At 33.3% G+C, this 23531-nt stretch overlaps 2 non-coding genes and 1 pseudogene across 2 annotated transcripts; 2 read left to right on the top strand and 1 right to left on the bottom strand.

The window, feature by feature from the left end:
* The first annotated feature begins 6947 nt into the window (after window positions 1–6947).
* On the top strand, window positions 6948–7066 carry LOC129295961 (U5 spliceosomal RNA). The gene has a single exon (XR_008589667.1). It is a non-coding gene; the product is annotated as a U5 spliceosomal RNA (small nuclear RNA).
* Window positions 7067–9272: 2206 nt separating this feature from the next.
* Window positions 9273–9387, top strand: LOC129295962 (U5 spliceosomal RNA). The gene has a single exon (XR_008589668.1). It is a non-coding gene; the product is annotated as a U5 spliceosomal RNA (small nuclear RNA).
* Window positions 9388–13769: 4382 nt separating this feature from the next.
* LOC129295959 (probable sphingolipid transporter spinster homolog 2) lies at window positions 13770–22700 on the bottom strand (annotated as a pseudogene).
* Between the last annotated feature and the right edge of the window lie 831 nt (window positions 22701–23531).

The raw sequence follows: 23531 nt of genomic DNA, 5'->3' as shown, positions 1-23531 counted from the left end.
AAGCACACACTTAACTGTTTGTATACACTATCATAAATTGGCTTTGGTTACTGGACTTTTGAGTCTCATTATGTGGTTAACAATTTTCAGGAGAAGAGCCACGAGTGACACGTGGAGGAGTCCCAGAGACTTAGTGGTATAGATCCACTGTCTCTTTTGGGTATTTAATTTATGATTTATAATGTGTTATATTGCCAATATTAGGGCTTTTTGTTTATTGTCAATTATATGAATATATAAATGTAATCATGCCTTTCAAACTATTTCTATTTTTAGTACAATTTGGATGACTGTAATTTTAATATTTGGTTTACTTTGGATTGGTTAAAATGGCATGATTATAAGGCCAAATAACTGGCTTGTGTTGAAAATTTATTAAATTGCTTATTTTACTTATTGGGAGTATAAGGATGGACAAATGTGATTTAGTTTACTTGTTGGGAGTATAAGGATGGACAAATGTGATTTAGCCTAATGGCATGTGGGAGGTAAAAATTTATCTGAAATGTTAATTATAAAATATTTTATATTGAAATTATTGATATAAAAATGTGTTGGGTGGCTGTAACCCAACTATGGTTGAGTTAAATTATTTAAAAAAAAAATTTGGTGGTGTGTTACAAATTTTGGTATCAGAGCTACATGTTTCCAATTCTTATAAATTATGAAATTGTTATACATTAACCTAGTTTATTGGCAATATACATTATTAAATCATAATGCTTCTCCATTATTTTTCTTGTCTTGAGATTAGTGTTAACTTAATTATGTGACTTCCATCCTTTAGGAAGGGAGAGATGGTGTCTAAAACTAGGAGAGGTGGCGAAATTGTCGGTGATTCTATAGAGCCAATAGGAAATGACATACCTTCACTGCCACAACCAGAGCCCACACAGCAACAAATCGGGCAGGGCAAGCCTATACAGTCACAACTAAGGCAGGATGAGCCAACTATGAGGCAAATGATGGATCTACTATATAATCTTAGTGACCGCATGAAGAGACAAGAAGAAGAGTTGGCCGCTTTAAGACAATATAAGGAGAATGACAACCGAGAGGGAAATGGCCAACAAGAAGGAAGCCATACTAAGGTATTCAATGCGAGCCAATTTGCTGATGAAGGCTTACCTCCCTATTCTCACCATGAGACTAGTTCGAAGAATGTGAGTCTTCACTCTAACCAACAGACATCCACGATCACAAAGATCTGGAGTACTTTTCGTAAGTTTAATCCTCCTACTTTCGATGGAAATCTTAAGCCAGTGGTGGTTGAAGAATGGATAGATCAATTGGAGAGTATTTTTCGTATGGTTGTGTGCACTTCTAATCAAAAGGTACAGCTGGCAATATTCCTATTACAAAAGAGTGCTAAGAAATGGTGGGAAACATCAGGACCGAAGGATGATTCCTCTCTTACTTGGGAAGATTTTAAAGCCATATTGTTCGAGAATTATTTTCCTACTGCACTGAGAGCAGAAAAGGAGGCTGAGTTTCATGTATTTCGTCAGGGTGATCTAAATGAGGATGAATTTATTGAACAATTCTCAGAATTATCTAAATACTCTACTTACCTCCAGAAACATGAAGATACAGAGTGGATGGCTGAACGATTACTAGAGAAGGCGAGGCCTGATCTAAGGGAACAGTTAGCCCCTTTTGAGATCAAGACCTTCAGTGAGATGTGCAATAAGCTTCGAATAGTTTCTCGGAGGAAGAGAGAGGCTAGATTAGAAGCTGATAGAGAGAGGAGGAAAGAACCTCATGGGAAACCCCCTATCCATACCAGACCCATTGGTGGAGTAGAGAAGAGGAGCAGTCAAATCTTTGGAGGCTTTAGAAATCAGAAGAAGAAGGGCTACTACCATAAGGGCCAAAGCTACAGAGGGAATCAGAGTGGGAGTCAAGGGTCTTACAGGAGCTCAGCTACCTTTAATCCTACTCCTGGTGCTGCTAGTAATCAAGCATGCAGTAAGTGTGGGAAGTTTCATTCTGGTGATTGTTGGGTTTGTTACATCTATCAGAAGCCTGGTCAAATTGCTCGATTTTGCTATCAGAACCAAAATAGGGGTAATGATCAGAGACCTACAGTACCAGCACGAGTGTATGCCCTCTGTGGGCCGGAGGCTACTAATAACCCTAATGCTATCCGAGGTATAATCTGAATCCTTGATAATGATGTTTGTGCTTTGTTTGATTCGGGTGCTACACACTCTTTTGTGTCTGATGAATGTATGAAAAGATGTAAATTGCCTGTGTGTACCTTACCTTTTGATGTGAAGATTTCTACTCCTGCTGGTTTGACTGTAAGGACTGCTAAGGCATGTCTAAATGTAGAGGTTGAGTATAAGGGTCGAAAGACCACCATAGACCTCATTTGTTTGTCTTTGTCTGGGATTGATGTTATTGTGGGGATGGATTGATTGTCTGCAAATGGAGCTGTACTTAATTGTCAGAAAAAGAGTGTGTCACTTTCAGCTCTTACTGTAACCCCTGTAGAGTCCCAAAGTCCTATGTTATTGTCTGCAGCTCAAGTAGAACAGTGTATAAGAAAGGGCTGTCAAGCTTTTATGATTTTCTTCTCAATCAAGGCAGAGATTGAAGAAGGTATAGATCAGATTCCAGTAGTGAGAGAATTCCCTGACGTCTTTCCTACTGAAGTGATCGGTTTGCCTCCAGAACGAGAGGTTGAGTTCTCGATTGAACTCGTACCTGGTACGGGGCCTATTTCTAAGGCACCCTATAGGATGTCTCCATCGGAGTTAGCTGAGTTGAAGAGACAAATTGAAGAGTTGTTAGAGAAGGGGTTTATCAGACCGAGTGTATCGCCATGGGGGTCACCGGTACTGTTTGTGAAAAAGAAAGATGGAAGCCTTAGATTGTGTATTGATTATAGACAATTGAATAAGGTAACCATCAAGAACAAGTACCCCTTACCTCGAATTGATGATTTGTTAGACCAATTAGTCAATTCAGCGGTGTTTTCTAAGATTGATCTAAGATCAGGGTATCATCAATTGAGGGTTAGAGCAGAGGATATCCCTAAAACTGCTTTTAGGACTAGATATGGGCACTATGAGTTCCTAGTGATGCCGTTTGGGTTAACAAATGCCCCAGCTGTCTTCATGGATTATATGAATCGAATCTTCAGGCCTTATCTCGATGAATTTGTTGTAGTCTTTATTGATGACATACTTATTTATTCTCGAGATGAGGTGGACCATGCTAGACATCTTAAAATTGTTTTGGAGATATTAAGAGAGCACAAGCTCTATGCCAAGTTGAGCAAATGTGATTTTTGGCTTAAAGAAGTCAAATTCTTAGGCCATGTTGTTTCAGAAGAAGGGGTAGCAGTGGACCCTAGTAAGATAGATGCAGTGATGAAATGGGAGCAACCTCGAAGTGTGACAGAGATTAGGAGTTTCTTGGGTCTTGCAGGCTACTATCGTCGTTTCATTAAGGGTTTTTCACAAATTGCAATGCCCTTGACTAAGTTGACCAGGAAAGATGCTCCATTTATTTGGACGAACGAGTGTGAAGTTGCATTCCAGGAGCTGAAAAAGAGGTTGACCACCACACCGGTGCTCACCTTACCTGTTCCAACTGCTCCTTATACCTTGTATACTGACGCTTCTAAGAAAGGTTTAGGTTGTGTATTGATGCAGGAGGATCGAGTAGTGGCTTATGCCTCTCGACAGTTGAGACCTCATGAGGAAAATTACCCTACTCATGACTTGGAGCTTGCTGCTGTAGTATTTGCCTTGAAGATTTGGAGGCACTATCTTTATGGTTCTTCTTTTGAAGTCTTCAGTGATCATAAAAGTTTAAAATATTTGTTTGATCAAAAGGAGCTCAACATGAGACAGCGCAGATGGATTGAGTTTTTGAAGGATTATGACTTTAAGTTGAAGTATCATCCAGGGAAAGCTAACGTAGTCGCCGATACTCTGAGCAGGAAGCTTGTACATACTGCTCACATGATGGTCAGAGAACATGAATTATGGAGTAGTTTTCATGCAGTAAATGTAGAAGTAGTCGAAAATCGTTTGGCTGCTTTACATATTACTGAATTTGAGAATAATTTTTGGGAAGAAATCAGAATTCGCAGCAGAAGGACGATTATTTGAATAAGATTAGGGTAGAGATTGGGGCTGGAAAGGCTGAACATTTTGATGTGACCGATGATGATGTCGTAAGATATAAAGGTAGAGTGTGCGTGCCTAATGATGCTCGATTGAAAAATATCTTACTTGAGGAGGCTCATCAGAGTAAATATACCATTCACCCAGGAGCAACTAAGATGTATCATGACTTAAGACGTGGTTGGTGGTGGCCAAGGATGAAGAGAGATGTAACTGAACATGTAACTCGTTGTTTGACTTATCAGAAAGTCAAAATTGAGCATCAGAAACCAGTCGGGATGCTACAGTCTCTTGATATTCCAGAGTGGAAATGGGACAGCATTTCTATGGACTTCATTACAGGATTGCCTAGAACATCTTCTGGTCATGACACTATATGGGTAATCGTAGATCGACTCACCAAATCAGCTCATTTTCTTGCTACTAATATCAAGTATTCTCTCAAAAATTAACTGAAATCTACATAAGAGAAGTGGTGAGATTGCATGGAGTGCCGACAAATATTGTATCTGATCGTGATCCGAGATTCACATCAAACTTTTGGAAGTCATTACAGGAAGCCATGGGTACTCGTCTGAGTTTTAGCACCGCTTACCACCCCCAGACCGATGGGCAAACGGAACGAACCATACAAACTCTTGAAGACATGTTAAGAGCTTGTGCCATTGAGCTTAGAGGTAATTGGGATAGTCACTTGCCATTAGCTGAATTTGCCTACAATAATAGTTTTCATTCTAGCATTCAGATGGCACCTTATGAGGCATTATATGGAAGAAAATGTAGATCGCCACTGTGTTGGACAGAATTAAGTGAGAGAACTGTTTTGGGGCCAGACATTGTTGATGAGACTACCCAAAAGATTGCTTTAATCAAGCAAAAATTACTCACAGCTCAAAGTAGACAAAAGAGTTATGCGGATAAGAGGAGAAGACCGCTTGAGTTTGAAGTAGGTGACCATGTATTTTTAAAAATCTCTTCGGTAACTGGTGTTGGAAGAGCTATTAAGGCTAAGAAGTTGACACCAAGGTTTATGGGGCCTTTTGAGATCTTAAAACGAGTTGGACCAGTAGCGTACCAAGTAGCATTACCACCCCAAATTGCTGGAATACACAACGTATTCCATGTGTCACAACTGAAAAAGTATCAACCAGATCCTTCCCATATAATTGAACCCGAGGAAATTGAACTCAGGGAGAATTTGACATTCAAAGCTGAACCAGAAAGGATTGTGGATTACAAGGACAAGCAATTAAGAAACAAGACCATTAGATTGGTTAAAGTAATTTGGAAGGGCACGACTCCAGGTGATGCTACGTGGGAGACCGAGGACAGTATGCGACGTGATTATCCTCGTCTTTTTGATTAAGTGAGTAGTTAATAGTTACTAATTTTAAATTTTGAGGACAAAATTTCTAAAAGGAGGGGAGAATTAACTGACTCAATGGTACCAGACTTCGCCTCAACTTCGTTAAGGTGGTAGAGGTTGGAGGTTCGAGTCTGGGGAGGTTCCAAAAGACCCCCGTGAGGGTGGGGTGAGGAATAACCACTGTACCACCAGTGGGAAAGCCGACAATCATGTGGTGACATGTGTGTTGTCCAGCGCCTGGGAAAAGACCCTGGAGAGGCAGTGGTGACCCAGGAGGGCTGTTACACTTAATCGAACAAGTTTCCTTAAATAATGGTCATTTCTTATTGATCCATATCTTTTTGCATCTATATATATATATTTCTGATGTAATGAAATTGTAGTCCCATTTTTTATCCTCTATCTTCTTTGTTAATGATACAGATAAAAATTTCTCACAAATTTAGGAAAAATCTGATTTTTCAAGTGAAACTAAATGAAACTTGAAAGTTTGTTTGACACTCGTCATTCATTTCTAAGTATCTCATGCAGATATCAACATTATGAACTGAATGTGCACAACACAATTTCAAAATTTCTACCCACAATCACAGACATTCATCTTAGGTCAAACGGATGACACTCTTTTTGTTTTTTTTTTCCCGAGACAATGGCTTTAATATGTCTGTTTAGTTGTGTACCTGGTCATAGAATCAGATGGACATGTTTCAAAGAAGAAAGAATTCTTCTCTGATATGTTGCTTCCAAAGCAAAAGCAAACATGTCGTGTTGTGCTAAACTGCTTTCGCATCAGAAAACTCCCATATCGTCTACTTTCGTATTATCATCATAGTTGAGACCTTTCCAATGTGACACATCGCTCTTTCTTTCCTTCTCTGTTCAGTATATAGGATCTTTCTCAGATTAGTATATTAGAGAGGAAAGAAATGAGTTCTTTCCTGCTCCGTATATCCCAGTCATCATTGTTATCATGTTTGCTATATTGCAAGGAAGTGAGTCCTTTTCTTTGGTATAACACTGTTGGATCTTCTTCTGTTTAGTATGTGTGCTTAGTATAGAGTTTGAATCATTCTCTATTCGGTTTATATCAGAGTGAGGCTGTACTTATAATAATTTCCCCCCCTTCGTTTGCTTGCCCTACCTGACTCTATTGAGATCTGTTTTGATTGAAAAACTCAAGCAAATGGATATGGGCAGAGAAGTGCACTTTCTTTTAAGCACAAAACAATGGCAAATATTTGTTTACAAAAGGCAGACATCTAAATATTATACAGTATTTTGGTCAAAATATCCAACCAAAAAAAAAAAAAAAAGGTGAGTGAGAGAGATAACATGTGAGAAGCATTGAAGGCTGCAGAGAAGTCCCACATCGACCAGAAAATAGAAGCGTGACCTCTCTCCCCATGATATAAAACCACGCATGAGAAAATCTTGAAGCACGGAGCCGTGCGGTGAGCACAGAGCGAACTATTCTTTCGCCTTTTACTAAAGAATACCGTGTGCTCGCCGTACAAAGCGGCATACGCCTATTTTTGGAGAGGGGTTTTCCTTTTGGAAGCCTCTCGCAAAACTTAGTTCAAAAATTATGCGTTAATGCAGTTTTCTGGGTTGTGGTGTTCGTCTTGTTGGTTGAAGTGGCTTTTCAAGTTTAACATCTGGTATACGGGTCAGAGATTTAAGTTGAATTGGAAGATTCTTTTTGAGGTGTTTTATTGCCTTAAAATATCAGCGATGCTTTTCATGTTTCCAATTTTTTTTTTTTTATATTCAAACAAAAGTTGATAAATGTTCAGTAAGATGTCATAAAGCTGAAGATTTTTTTATGTTTTTTTTTTTTTTAAATTATCAGTGGAGATAGAATTTTAGGTATATAGAGAATATTAATCTTGTTCTTATTTATAGGCACTTCATTAAATTCAACTTCACATCTTTCAATTCTTATTAAATACTAAAAAAATTATTAAAAATAGTTCTTGTTTTTAGGAATGAAAACTTATTAAGTAGACAGTTAAGCGAGTTTAATGTTTTTCTAATTTGTTAAAAGTAATTTAGAAATAAGATTAGAAGAAATAATAATCAAGTGAAATATAGTAAAAATAATTTATAAATAAGATTAGAAGAAATAATAATCAAGTGTGTAGATTTAAAATTATATTAAATGAAGAAAATTTTTAAAAAAATTATATTTTTATTTTGAAAAAATAAATTCATAAAGTGTTGCTATTAAATTTTATTGACGTGATCTTATCTTAAATTATAATAATTATAATTTAAAACGATGGGATTATTTAAGAGAAGATGAGTCAATTTCTGCTCGGTGTATATTACCAGGTAGTGAATTCCTCTCCATTCGAAGACTGTTTCTTATTTCATTTCTTCTCCATTCAGTTCACTTGTTCTTTCACCCTTGAATTTTCTCTGTGTTGTCATGTCACTGAAATCTGTTTCGAATGGAAAACTCAAGCTACATGGATATGTTCTTATATAAATTCTTCTTAATTTTAGTTCTTTTTTAAATTGATTTGATTGTGAAATAAAATATCATAGTATATGTATTGTAAATCTAGGAAGAATTCAATCAGAGTCTACATTCAGATAAGAATCATCTCTCCTTATTTTAAACTTTGTACAACTATAAAAGAATTAATTTTTTGCTTAATTAAAAGATTATGCATTGCTACGCCACACAAAAGAGAAAGGAACAAAACATAGGACACTTATTTTGGCTTGTCCAACGCAATCAAATATGCTAGCAACGGATGTTCCCCTCGAAAAAGGAACAGAACACAGTAATAAGACGGCTAATCACTTGGAGGCCAATGCTAGTAAAGGATATGCACTCTTTTGAGTAGGCGGAAACACCGACACTTGCCAGAGACCCCTCTCAGAGGATGGATGTGAGATCAGGCATTGGTTGAGCTTCGATTATTGGCAACCTTTTAATTTGTTTTGGTTTCTGCTTCTGTTTTTGTTCGTCTTTATTCTGGTTTTCTTTTTGAACGATTGCAGTTCTGCTTAATGTTTTTGAATGAAGTATTCAGTTGACCCAAAAATTTAAAAAAAAAAAAAATTCGCACACTAGTAGGCTTCCAGGTAGATGTAAAAAAGTTTGATGTTTCAATCTACCAAAGTCACTAGCATTGTAATATCCTCCATTGCATTTTCTCAGGTATCAAAATTTCAAATTCAGTGGAAATAAATTCAGTAGAAATAAAATGCTAAGATTTCCCGTATTTGTTCATCATGAAAACTCTTAAGAAAAGTGATATTGACATCCATAGATTCAAAAGGCTTTAAAACTGACAAGCATGTTAAGAATCACCTCGAAGCGTTGTATGATTAAAGTATGACTGATATTTTTTTAAAAATGGTTACTTATGTGGTATGAAATTAAAACTTGCCTCTTCGGTATTACGAGGGTTCTTTCACTTAAAAGCAATAATAAATTCAGAACATTCTTGTAACATTGACAAATGTATCTCAATTTTAATGAGCATGAATGATCCTTATGTTGCTTAAGAAAGATTGTAATTTAGTTTCCAAGATTTCGTAGGTTCGGTCCTCGAGCACGCATCCAAAGTTTCACTTCGTACATATCCTTGAAGCTATACAAAGCTCGCTAGACACTTGTCATTCAGTTCTGACCACCTCGTGTAGATGTCATCATATTAAAGGAACCTATAAAAAGGCCCACATCGTGGAATGTTAAGAAACCTCAACTATCTCTCCACTATATAAAGCGACGCGTGTAGGTTTCAAAGTTACGGAGCCGTGCGGTGAGCACAGAGCGAACTATTCTTTCGCCTTTTACTAAAGAATACCGTGTGCTCGCCGCCTAAAGCGGCATACGCCAATTTTTGGCGAGGGTCTTCTGTCAGGAGGGTCCTCACAACGCAAAGTTCAAAAATTTGATATTATTTGTGCGCCGGTATTGTTCGGTAGGGGTAGACGATGCGTATCAAATATTATATTGTTTTATCTACGGAATAATATAAGCTTTATTCTTTAATTTTTCTTTTAGTTATGTAACTCAGAATAAGGAGAAATTACATTTTCCCTTTATTATGTACTGTCATTAATGTTTCAATACTCTTTGTTGTTTATAATCTTATTTATAAGTCAGCAGAGAAGAATTATTTTTAATAATTTTTCTTAATAATACTTGCCACCTAGGGAGCGAACATTTTTTTAATTTTATTTATAAATTATGTCATTACTTTTTAATTATATTTTCCATAAAATCCATTAAACATTGAAATACGTTATTAAAGTTTATGTAAATTCAGAGAGTCAATGATTCGGGTAGCGATTTGAGTCGTAAATAAAAATGCAGGAGGGACTATATCACAGTTTTAGGGCCTGTTTGAAAATTAGTTTTCAGAATAATTTTCTGTTTTTTAAAATAAAAAATTCGTTTAATAATATAAAAGTATTTGGGAGAATAAAAAATTATTATTCTTAAAAAAAGAAAAATATTTTAGTTATTTTGAAATTATTAATCTAGAAAATAATGGTGAATGAAAAAAAATCATTTTTATTATTTTTTATTCTTAAAATATATTTTATAAAATATTAATTCTTAAAATAATAAAAAAAAACAGTTTTCAAAATGTCCCTAATTTTTTTGAGAGTCAAAGTGAGAGTCTTTTATCATGGATCTTTCTTTTTATTTTATTGTAAAGGAGTAAATACATTTCTGCTAAGTAAGATAATTTAAAAAAAATTATATTAAAATATAAGATAATTTAAAAAATAAAATTTTATTAATAATAATTTTCAATATTACTCGAAGAGTGAGAAGTAAAATGATAGTTTTTCTGGCCTCCTCTGTTTCTCTAAGATTCCAGTAAAACATATTTGGATTTCCTTTTGTTTTCGGGCCAAATAAAATCTGTTTGAATTGAAAAAATGAATCAACATGCACATGTATAAAGGAATGCTTTCTTGGAATAGATGTAGCACAGCACAATACAGAACAAAGAACTTGAGACATGAAAGTAATCAGGGAATCTGAAACTGAAAATATGAACATTTTCTCTCTGTCTATAACTAAAGTAAATTGTCTGAAAAGCACAACACAATATGAACAAGATTGCCACTTTTTCTTTACAAAGGACTTACAAGATACACAAAAAGAAAATCAAAGTGCTGGAAAACTAAATCTGGACTGTGGGACTGAGATTAGCAGCTGCAGAGTTTAAGGACGTCTTCAAACCTATTTCTGATCTGATGATCCACCACAACACTTTTAGTGTTATCATAACCAGGTTTCAAGACCTGATTGTCTAATTTAATAGCCCACCATTTTTGTGTCACAGAGCTTGAGCGTTGTGGTGCCGAGACGGAGACAGAAGAAGGGTTGTGGGTTTTGCCGTGATGGCAGAGAAGGAGCATTGCTGCTGTGGGCGCCATTAACAAGAAGCTGAAGCTGAAGCTGAAGCGAAAAGTGTGGGTGTGATGAGGATGACTGTGTCACAGACATTTTCAATTTGTAGTTAGTGAGAGAGAGAAGAAAGGAATGAATCGTTAATCATTTTGGCCAAAACAGTGGATCACTCTGTGGGCGTTGAACGTTGATTTCGATGGGTTTTTTTTTTTTTGCCCCATCATTCGAGAAGGGTCAAATCCTGGGTGTTTTTTTATCTTCATAAATTTTGTATAAATTTAAATAATTTTTTTTAGAAGAAACCTATTTCTGAAATCTATAAATATATTCATCTTAGATTAAAAAAAAAATTATCCGGCTCATAGTGAGTCCTAATCAAGGCAAAACTTACACGTGATTATATGACTCCAATATCCAGTTTCAAAAAATAAATGCAAATATTTATTGATCATTGATGAATCAAAGAGTAAGTTAAAAAAAGGCTTGGGGAGGCGCACCAAACCGAGAGAGTCGTTGGTTTTAGAAGATGCAAAACCAGAAGAGCATTAAATCGAAAGCCGCTGATTCGGTTAATGTTTTCCGCCCCTGCCTTGCCTTTGGAGCGGCGGGGAGCGCCAACCATCTCTTCGACAACTCCACTAACAATTATATTATTATACCTTCAACTTTCAAATATTTCAAAAAACCAAATCAAATTGAATGATCGGATCATCGACTGATCTAGATTTTAGCTCAATCAATATAAAAAAGCCATTTAGAGGGTTCGGCTGCTTTGGACCAGAAGTCGAATCAAGTTTAAACTGAAAACCGAATCTAATTTTTAAAAATTGAATTGTTCAAAAAATATCATTTTTTATCAATTTTTTTAAAATGATCAATTTTTAAATCATTTGATATTATGTTATATCATGTAACTTATTAAATCATGATAAATTTAAAATATTTAATTTTATTTTTAAATTAAATAGTAATTTTATATTTATTAGTTATATTAAATTATTACATGTGTATATAATTTTTTGAATTTAATTATTACATTATTAATTCGACCATTAGTCTAATCAAATTGAATTATACAAATTATGAATCGATAACCTTTTCAATTCAATATCTAATTCGGTTCTAAAAACATTGATTATAAGGCTTTTTTTTACTAACAATAACTCAGTAAATGTTTAATTATCCTTTATAATCATATGAAAAAAAAGAAATAAAAAAATGAAAACAAATGATTTATTTACAAAGAAGGACTGGACATATGATCAAAGCTTAGGGCTTATATATCCTATGATGAGGATCAAAATTCATATAGTTCAAAATATTATTATTTATTTTTAAATTCTTTTAATTAATTTCTTTATTGAAAAGATTGATATTTTGGGTTATACTACTATATTTATTTGTTTTAAATAACAATGTGTTCCAAGGATGTGCCTTTGGGTCAGAGAAAATTAATTAGTATTGAAACTTGTGGTGATTTAATATCCTCACATTCCATTGATTGATACTTTAAGTGTATACAATGATTTAATATCACTCATGGCAAATCCTAAAAGAATAAAAAAAACTTTCAAGAATAATTTTTTATAAAATATTTTGAAAAGGAAATTTTCATAGATATTTTTAGAGATCCACAGTGACTTAATATCACTCATGACATAACCTAAAATATACCAATACATTTGTTATTTTTACCTATGTAGTGTTATTCACGGCGTCTCATTTGATATTTTTAGAAATCCACAGTAATTTAATATTATTTATTACATGACCTAAAATATGTTAAACAATTCATTATTTTCAAGAGAATTTCATTTATTTGATGATTGCAATGATACTAACGTTACGTCAAAATATCTACGTTGATTTAACAGCACTCACAAAAATCAATAAAATAATTTAAAAATCATGCTTTGTCTTCTTTTATTATTGACAATACAATGAAGTTGGATGAGATCTAAGAAAAAGCAATTGTATTTCCATCCTATTAATGTACATCACGTAAATGCATTGGTATGCTCATCATGATATGTTATAATCAATGGCCACCAAAGGTTAAAAGCAAAGTGATCTCAATGTCAATCAATAAGAGTCTACCACAAAGATAGATCCAAAAGCAATAGCGGTCAAGCATGTGGCCGGCCACTTTCAGAATTTTATTTTAAAATAATCATAATAAATTTTAAAATAATCATAACAAAGAAACAAATCATACACAAGATGCAAGACCTATGTCAGCTCCACACACAATGAATTCGCATGCTATAACAAAATTTGCAGCCTTACTTGCACTCAAACATAATCATTTCTTGTTGAAAGAAGAAAAAAGTGGTGGCTAATCATTGGAGATGAAATGTCCGCAGATGGGACAAATGAACAAGAATTAATACATGCATGATGACAACAACATACCTAAGGACTATTACATGCTTCGCTCCATTGTGCCTTCTTCGCCTTTTCACTCCAAATTCTAATTTTCCGGTCAATTTTTTACCGTCCTCCTGTCGTGGCCTCTTTGCTATCCCTTTTTATGAAGACTCAATTAAGATTTTTCTCTCATTAATAATCCAATCAATTATAATCATATTAAATCATTAATAATTTTCATTTGACTTCTGTTTTAATAATTTCAAATTCAAATTATAACATTCAATTTGATGGGAACATAATTGTGAGGATTTGAAGGCTACAAAAAACCAAAAAAAAAAAAAACAAAAGGAAAAATTCCTTTTAACTTATGGAAATATTATTTTATTATTTTATTTTTTTTACAAAATCCTTTTTTTCCTCATTTATTTTATTTACTTAATTTATTTAATTTTATTGAGTTTTTTATTTATGTTTAATTTATATATGAAAACCCGAACAAAATATAGTGTTTACACTCATGAAAGCTGCTAAACATCACATACCAATGCAATGATACATTATAATATTGAATCTCAGAATGCTCCTGTTCCTTTAACACAACACAACAAAAAAGCGTGTAAGTGTTAAAAGAATAAAACGAATGCTATTTACAGTTGAATGGTGGACGTATAAACAGTTAGAATCAACATTGTTGGTGATGAGGAACAGGAGGAGCAGATGCTGATATATCTTCACTATGATTATTCTCTTCAAGCAATGGAGTGGTGTTTGATTTTTGCGCTTCACCATCTTCATTAAATCTATCAACGCTACGCAAAAATACACCTGCCACCACCACAACATTAATGATGATGAATCACAAAACGGGCAAGTCAGAAATCAAAGCTCAAGCTCAGAATTAGCTTTAAATCTAAGAATTTGTACTCCCTCTGATCCTATTTATGAGCCATTTCTATCAATCTCATTAATACCAATACAACAAAAGTACAAAGAATAAAAATTTAATAAAATTCTAAACATAACCCTCAAAAAGTGAATAAACTATATAATATTATCGTTCTATTTCTCTCTCTTACTTTTTAAGGATAGTTTAACATTTCATTTGAAGCAAAACATCACTATTAATCCAGTGACTTATAAACCGAACCATTTCACCGTTCTAAAAGATAACCAATAAAGTGAACCGGAAGGAGTATAGTGTATCAATACTTTAGAGTCAAGATAAGCTGATTTGGATATATCCAAGAAAAAATGATAACCTCCTCTATTCTTCAAGGTTAGCCTGAACTTGACTTCTAGAAAGACCCATGTTATATATTGTTAGTGATGATAATAAATTGCTCCCTTTGGTCATAAATGTAAAAGCTAAATAATTAATTCACATAGATTAAGGAAATTAGTTAAGTTAGTTGTTTATTAAAAAAAAAAAAGCATGTTGGTTTTCCTAAAATATCCCTCCTTTGAAGTATTTACATTGGGCACAATCCCTATTGATTCCATACATGATGTGTATGCGTGCAGTCAATACGGGTAATTTAGGAAAAAATAAATATGACAAACAAATAAGATTGAGGTTTTACATTTCGAATCAAAACAAATTCTTCAACTAGCTCCTATGTTTAGACTAGAGGGAGCATTAATGAGCTTTCACTTAATATGTTCAGCTTTCAAGTTGAATTGGCCTTTCATAGAATACCTAGCAAAGCTTCTACACCACAAAAAGGTTTAACAACTCAACCCTAGTGGATCCAATTCTTCATTACTAGAATGAAGATGAAGATTCACCGCAAGACAAGTAGAAGAGTGATCTTCACCCCCCCCCCAAAAAAAAGGAAAAAAAAAAAGGAAAATTACACCCAAGTCCCATATAACACTTTTAGATATCACAAAATTCATTGACAACTTTCGTCATTCTCCTTTGCTAAGTTGATAATGGACCTTGTAGTATTTAAAAGTGCTGCGGGGGGCCTCAAAGTAATTCTCCCAAAAAAAAAAAAAAACAACAAAGGAAATGAACAGGAATATAATGATTCACCTATAAACCAAATTCCAGCTGCCGGGAATAGGATAGCAGTTAGAGTCAGTGCCGTGGTTCTCCAGTTGTTAACATGATCCTGCAAAATCCGTTACGTTGACGTCAGAACTATTGTACATCACCTTAATTATCAGATATAGGTGGGCAATCAAAAAATTATCATCATCAGATGTAAATATCATTTTAGAAGAATGACCTGGAAAACTCCAACAAGTGGCGAAGATGGCACGTCTCCGAAGATATGGATGGCAACAGTGGACATTGCCATTGATAGAGGCCTCAAACTTGGTTGAACACAATGAAGACATATATAATTCACAGGACCCTGAAAGGGAGCAGCAAGAAGGTAAGTTCACAGTACACTGACCTTCTGGATTGAAACATTTTTTCAAGTGATCAATATTTCAGGCAAGAAAATCATTTCTAATAATCACATGCGACCTTGGCTCTCATATGAGCTTGTGCTATAGCAGTGTTATCTACCTTTTGGGGAATGCGTGTAGAAACAATAACAAGAATATTTTTAATGGAACATGTTGCACAATTCCTAGAGAGATAGTTCACTAATAGACTGGGGGATAAATAATTTGACTCATTCACATCCAGATCATATGTTTGAAATTCATATTATGGAAGTAGGCATTGCTTTTTCTAATTTGAATGGAAGGGTGACATAAATAGAAAACTAGTCTTTTTCTGGCATCATATTCATAGTTAGCACATCCATCATAGTTAGAAGCTCCAACTCTGTATCAAGGTCATAGTGGATATCATCATTATCATCAATAAAAAATCCCTTAGGCTTGTTATCCAGGAACTTATTCAGAAATACAGTAATGAAAGGAACATAGGTGTTTATTATCGCTAAGTATTTGACAAAATAGGATCATCCAGCTCCTATGGAACCTATCACTAAAATATTCCTAGGGGGGCATAGGGCTAAGCCGAGCAAAATCCATGAGATGGGAAATGAAAACTATTAGTCCCACAAGGGGTTTGTCAAAAAAGCTGGTCAAGATGTAGTAACTCAATTCCAATCAAAACTGATCTTTCAAGGATGATATAATTCATTGACCCAAAAAGGAATAATATTATTCTGTAACTCAATGCCTTAATCTTAAGAATTGGAAATACTACTCCGTATGCTACTTTTGAAGATAAATGAGAGAAAATTTGTCCTGAAACACGCGGAACGAACTTCAAGTTACGGCAGATGAATTAAAACAAACAAATATGACCATCCATACAACAGGACCAGGTAGCTAGAGTAAGTTTGACTCCATCTCTATCATGTCCAGGTCATCCTTTCATGATAAAACCTAAACATAATAACTCGCCAAGGATCTATCTTGGGAAATTCAAGACCAAAAGCTAACTAACAGAGGAATACAAGGACGTAACTGGTTAAGTAAATTTAATGGAACCACCAAACAAGGAGAGATCTTTCACACATCAAGAAGAAAAGTACCTGAGTGGCAAAAACAAGTAGTTCACCGATGGCAAAAAAGAACAAGGAAGCCATACATGTTTCTAAATAAGAATGCACCAAAACAAAATGCTGCCCCAATAGCCGTCGTCAATGAAAGAAGCTGAAAAAGATTCAAGGTGTTCAATAAGCCAGAGCAATTGAATGCAAAAAAATATGCTAACTAGAGAAGGTATGCATACGACAAACAGTTTTTCTTGCCCAAGCCTGGTCCGTCCATACAATACAATATTTTTAAATTATAACTGCTATATACAAGCTAATTAAACAAAAACTACTGCCATTATGCTAAAAACTTTTTGCTGGTTCACATGCCTCAACTAAAATCTCGGTTACTGTAACCAAGAACAGCTATACTCGCAGCATGAAAATGTACCGTTGCCATCTGGAACAAAAGCTTTTGACTGTAGGAGAGGCATGACCAATATTTATAACCAATCAAATCCAATTCGAAGGTTATAGGTAATTCTAATATGAGAGAACTTAACCATAGTTTTTTATATTTTTGTCATCATGTTCTCAAATAAAAGAATGAAAAATATATTATTTTTAAGTACTCAGTATATGATTTGGTGGTTTGAAAAAAAAAATTACATATATTTTTTTTGAACAGCCTGACAGCAAAAATTAGAGGAATTATGTCTAATCTAGGTTTGTAATAAGTAATCAGTAGATGTTGTCAAAAGAAACAAACCAAATAGCAGTTTAAAGATGAAAAATCAGCTATCTAACGTATCTTAGAGCTTGTTTGTATTAACGTTTGCAGAACTACAGTTTGTACAAACTACAATTTGTAAACCCAAGTTGAGTTAAATGTCAATTTTCATAATGTAATTTATGTTCAAATACCTTTTTGTAAAAAGTTAATTAGATAAACTGAAACTTGTTTGGATGATATAATAAAAAAGCACGTTCAGATTCATAATAACTGAAAAGGACATAAGTTGTATGCTCCCCCTCTCTCTCACCCCACATATAAAAGTAAGTGTGCAATTTGATAACTTTAAGAAAAAATATTAAAATTATAATTATAAAAAATAAGGGAAAACATATTTGCAAGTCCTTATAGTTTCATTCAATTTTAAATTAGGTCCCTGCAATTTATTTTATTTTAATTGAGCCCTTATAGTTTAACCAATTAAATTTTTTAATCCCTAAAAGTTAAAATCCTTATATTTTTCCTTTAAAAAAACAAAATTAAGAACTTTTATATTTTTATTGAATGATTATATATGATTTTAGAATTAATTACATAATTTTTATAACTCAATTTATATGATTATGTTGTCTTCTAAATATTTTTTATATATGTAGTATTTTCACTAAAAAAAATTATAATAAAAATATAAAAAGTGGATTAAATCAAATTTTCCTTTTTCAATTTTGGCTATTAAATTTTCAGCAAACTCTAAGAGTACTTTTGTTTTATAAAATTGGGAAAATGACAGAGAGCTCCCACAAGAACTAATTAATTCAAGTTAGATCTCAAATGTCAAATTTTAGGAATTTGTAATTCAATCTCTCAATTTTACAACTCTGCTATGATGAATTTGTAACTTTTATTCTAAATTTTAACAGAAAAAATAATTTTTTATTTTTTAATCATGTTAAAATTTGAAAAATAAGTTGCAAATTCATCACAATGCAATTGCAAAATTGAGAGAATGAGTTGCAAATTTCTAGAGTTTAACATTTAAAACCTAACTTGAATTAATTGATCCTTTTAGAACCTTTTTGTCATTCTGCCTACAAAATTTAATAATTCATTATTAATTTTAACCTTCAGGATCAATATATATAATAGATAAAACTATAAGAGCTTGATTAAAACAAAATAAATTGCAAGAATTTAATTTAAAATTGAGTGAAACTGTAAAGACCTGCAAGTATATTTTCTCTAAAACTAAAAAGAGTTAGTATATTATTGTAGAAAACATTTTAAATACTAAAAAAATTAATTAGATCTACTTGAGGAAAAATATACCTAAATTACAAAAAATAAAAATATTAAATTTCTAAATTATAAAGATATCAATTTTCAAAAAGAAATGAAAGGATAAAAATAGGTTGTTCAATAATTTTAAAATGCATTAAATGTAACTAATGTAAAAGTTTCAAAATCTAGCATTTGGCCTAACTATAGTTGGGAAAGAAAAGCTCATTTGCCAACCATCCTCACCCAACCATATTTTTACTCCTAACTAGCTTCTAAGCCAACAAATTATAGTTTGAGCCAACTAAATGAAATCCCAAACAAGCACTTAGTCTTCAATGCTTCAACCACACAGGTAAAAATAGTACTCTGGACAACTCAAAAACATGCGTAAAAGTAATGCCAGAAAGAAATTTCTCTCTTAACTAGGAATGCCAATTACCAACCTTGAATGCATTTGATATGGTGTTAGTCATGTAATCAAGAATAAAGCCTCCAGCTAATGCGCCCAATATTCCACATACAATTGTGATTCCTCCAAATATCATATCGGCATCAGTCTGCCAAACAAATTGGACTTTAACAATGGGAAATTACCATGTTCTACCCAGAAAGAGTGTTGATTTGCCAGGTGTAAACTTTATTTCATAAAATTAAAATGATATAAAAGAGACAGAACAAAAATGTCATCATAATTAGATGTATATGAGGTCATCAGGGGAAGCAAGAAACTCACCATGTTATATATATAATAACCAGCTTTGGGTCCCCAATATGAGTAAGCACCTATGACAAAGTTGTATGCAATGTAACCTGCAAGTTGACATTCATAACAACAGGGAATTAAATAAAGAGACTGATAAGATGCCAGTTAAATAGAGAAAAATAAAGAAGATAAATCTTTGTTAAAATATGAAATTAGAATCTAAAGATAAATCTTTGTTAAAATATGAAATTAGAATCTAACTTTATAAATTAATAAAGATAAAGGAAAACCTTTAATAGAAGATGAGCTAGAATCTTAAACCCATACAACTAATTAAGCCAAAAGAGAATCTCCACTTATAAAAATAATGATTTTATTTCCAGATGCTTTTTACATGATATGTGCCTCAATATTTATAGACAGAAAAATACCTAATAATTCCTAAAAACACTCCTATTAATCCCAACTAAGATAATGGGGAATAATTACCTGAAAATAAATAAATAAATAAATATAAATTCTAACTTAATCTCCAAGTACCATAAACCACTACTCCTAAACTTAAGGATCACTCAACAAACAGAAAAACGATCTAAAAAATATTATTAACAGATAACATCTAAAATAACTTGAAAATAATAATTGTTCCTAATTTCTCTAACTCCCCCACATCACTCATGATCCCACATCACTCGGTACTCTATCAGAGACATAATGAAAGAACATATATATATGACAGAGACGCATTCATTGTATCTTCAGCAGTTTCTGAGATAGATGTACCAATAGAAAAGTGAATCTAAGCACCCGATGAATACAGAATATCAGTTAGGAAGAAGTACCTAAAACATTAATGACATAAACCTTATTAAGCAAAAGTGCTTTCATGTCTTTCATAAATATTGAGATTTGATTCCATATATTGCTAGCTGATTTTGACCTGAAATAAGATAATAACTGATTGATTAAAATGCTTATATACATCAAAAAACAATGTCAGACAGTGAAAGATACAAACACATTAATTAGAAAGAGGAATCAGATTAATCTGCTCAGTAGGAAGGAAACAGTCTTATGCCTGGCCACAGTTTACAAATACCTATGCAGGAATAAATGCCCTCAAAGCACATTAGGCATCACAAAAAACTCATCAACCATTTGGAAAAATAAAAAAAGGCACTCGATTAATTAAATATAAGTGTTACCACTTGGATGGCTCATGTGAGCTTTTATCTTCAACCCTTGACTTCAAGGACAAGTCAGCTTTGCCATTTGAAGACTCTGTATCTTCACATCAAATAAGTGGATTTTGTTAAGACCAAAAAGAAATTTGCACCATAACAACCAATAAAAAAGAACCTAATTTCTCCAGCTTCTTGAGAGAAGATTTACTAAGGATCTCTCGATAAAATTTCTTAACAGAAACTTCAATAATACAAATTTACAGTACATACGCCTAGCCATTGCTAATAGTGAGTGATGGAGATTGTTCTGTTCTCTCAATCTAGACAATGCAATGGGTACTTGAACAAAAAAGGGAGATATTGTCATCAGATATATTATACCTTAATTTATAATAATATTTACCTTGAGCTTTTAACGCAACTGTCTCAGGCGCCACAGCCTTTTTTTGATTCAGAAGGAACAAACCTGGATTTATAACTAGTTTAGAGCTGAACAATACTAATAGGATCAGAAACATTAATGCAAGACAAATGTGCACCTTTCATCTGCAAAGGCTTCATAGAGAATCCCTAATAACAAATGGAATCATCAATACAGACTCCACCCAGAATGCATAACGCCACCCAAAATGAGTTCCAATCTGTTTATTGATAAACAGATGCAGTTATTGAAAGGCCACACAAAAGATAATCATGAGATGGCAAATAACCAAGGAAAAAAAAGAGAGCAAGAAAAAAAAAATTGCCTACAGCAAGAATATGTAAATTGAGATTTCAGGTAAGAAAGTCGGAAAACTTACAAAACCACCAAAGACATAGCCAAGTGCATATCCTGCCGGTATACACATGTAAAATATTGCAAGCCATGCTGTTTTCTGACACATACAACAGTATAAAAACAGATTCCATAAGATTAGAAAATAGACAGTGATTACAATAACATTAGAATAGATACTTCTTAGAATGGAAAAGAGGACAACAGATATAAACATTTTAATAGTCATTATGTAGTCATTTATTTCCTAGTATAAATAAATTTGGTCCTTTACACTCTATTCTCTGGTATTTCCATGACCAACTCTTTTTCTCCCATATCTCTAGCTTTCTCCTCTCTCAATTTTCAGAGCATATTATAACCCTACGCCCAAGATCACCTATGTCCTAGGAAACTGAAAATCTTGCTATCTTTTAAAAACAATGCCTTTGCCCACGAAAGACAACCAACTGAGACCACTAAATGCTTTAAGGATTGCACGAACTAATTTAAACGTAACAAGTCTAAGATATTAACGTAAAGCATAATTGAACAAACAAAAGAAACATCACAGTTGGCAAGTTAATTAATTAGAGTAAATTACAACTGGAACAAAGATTGCAAAGAATAAAGCTATTTCAATTTAAAAAGAAAAAAACAAAAATGCCCTCTACTAAACCATTCAATCATACATGGTATTCATACATATTTTTTCAATGGGAGACGAGTATTATATTAAAAAAAATTTAAGTTGGACTAAAGAGTGTATTTTAAAATATAGACAAAATTTATGTGTTTAGCAAAACTCAGACAAAGTTTGTGTAATTACGATAAGTGACAACACATGCATATCATACTTGGGGGTGGAGCTGTAACCCACCCAAAAGTCACAAAGTCATTGTGTCTGAGTTCAAATGAATGAAAGCCATGCAGGCTGGATAATGAGAAAAAGCAAATAACAAACAACAGAGATTTTACGCATCCAAAAAAGTAAATGCTTAAAAGGGAAAACAGAAAACCTGAGCAACTGGGGCATTGTCATCAATAAAAGGAGCTGCAAGACTTATAAATGATGCCTCACCAACACCAACTAGCCTATACAGAACAACAAAATCATAAGGAACAAATATTAGCCAATTCCTAGATTGGATCCTTTAAGAAAAAGTAATCCGACAGACAAAGAACAAAACAAGAAACCTTAGACAGTTTCCTCTTTTTTACGAGCTCAAATTTAATGACAAGAACAGATAACATTAAAAATTAGGAGATTAACTACTTACATGCGACAGAGTGTAATGAACCAAAAACTAAAAGCAAAACCGCAACCCATAGTTGCAAGAGTCCAAAACTGTCAACCCAACTCCAATGAGGTCTAAATGGATTTACACTGCACAATAAAAGAAACGTGCAAGAATTCATTGGTAGGAAGTTAATGATAGAAATTGTAAATCTGATCGAAGGTGTGTTCTACAATATCTACATGGAAGGAAAAAAGTTAAAATTAATTTCTTTAATTCTTATTGTCCGCTAAACATGGAAACTTCGACCTACTTGGCAAAGGTCAAATAAATTCATACCAACTCCAATGTTAGCGAATTAGTTGATGGTGCAAAGATTTATAATATATGGACCCATAAAATTAAAGTTGTGTTTTGCTTTGAAACAATTTAAAGTCATACCCAAGAAGATTGGGCCACTACACTTGCGCATCAAAAGGATAAATGATCTCAAGTAAGATAGGTCAATGGCGGTCTCAAAGCCTATTCAGATTTCGGAAGATTCATTCATGGGCAAAGTATCTTCTGAAGCTTATTAAATTCAATACACAGACAAAATCAAGCTAGGGAAACCACCTACTGAAAAATAAATAAAGATTATTAGTGAAACAAACAGGATAGATATATTATCAGATGCCACCATGCTCAATTGAATGCAAGTAGACATATATATCATGCCATGTACAAGATGATAGAGAAGGTTCAATATTGAAATATATATATCATGCCCATAACAAGGTTTCGGAAGATTCATTCATGGACTGCCATATATATCATGCCCATATACATTAATCCCATAACAAGGTTCAATATTGAAATAGCTTGTCTCACCTATAAAAGCATCATAGCAAGCATAGATTTACACATTAGTATATGATAGAGAAGACTTACCACT

This window comes from Prosopis cineraria, unplaced genomic scaffold (genome assembly GCF_029017545.1).
Source record: "Prosopis cineraria cultivar Desert tree isolate PC_DT_omini unplaced genomic scaffold, ASM2901754v1 PC225, whole genome shotgun sequence".
In the NCBI taxonomy this organism is placed as follows: Eukaryota; Viridiplantae; Streptophyta; class Magnoliopsida; order Fabales; family Fabaceae; genus Prosopis; species Prosopis cineraria.
The sequence above is the reverse complement of the archived record's forward strand: the minus strand, read 5'-3'. Positions and strand labels throughout refer to the sequence as shown.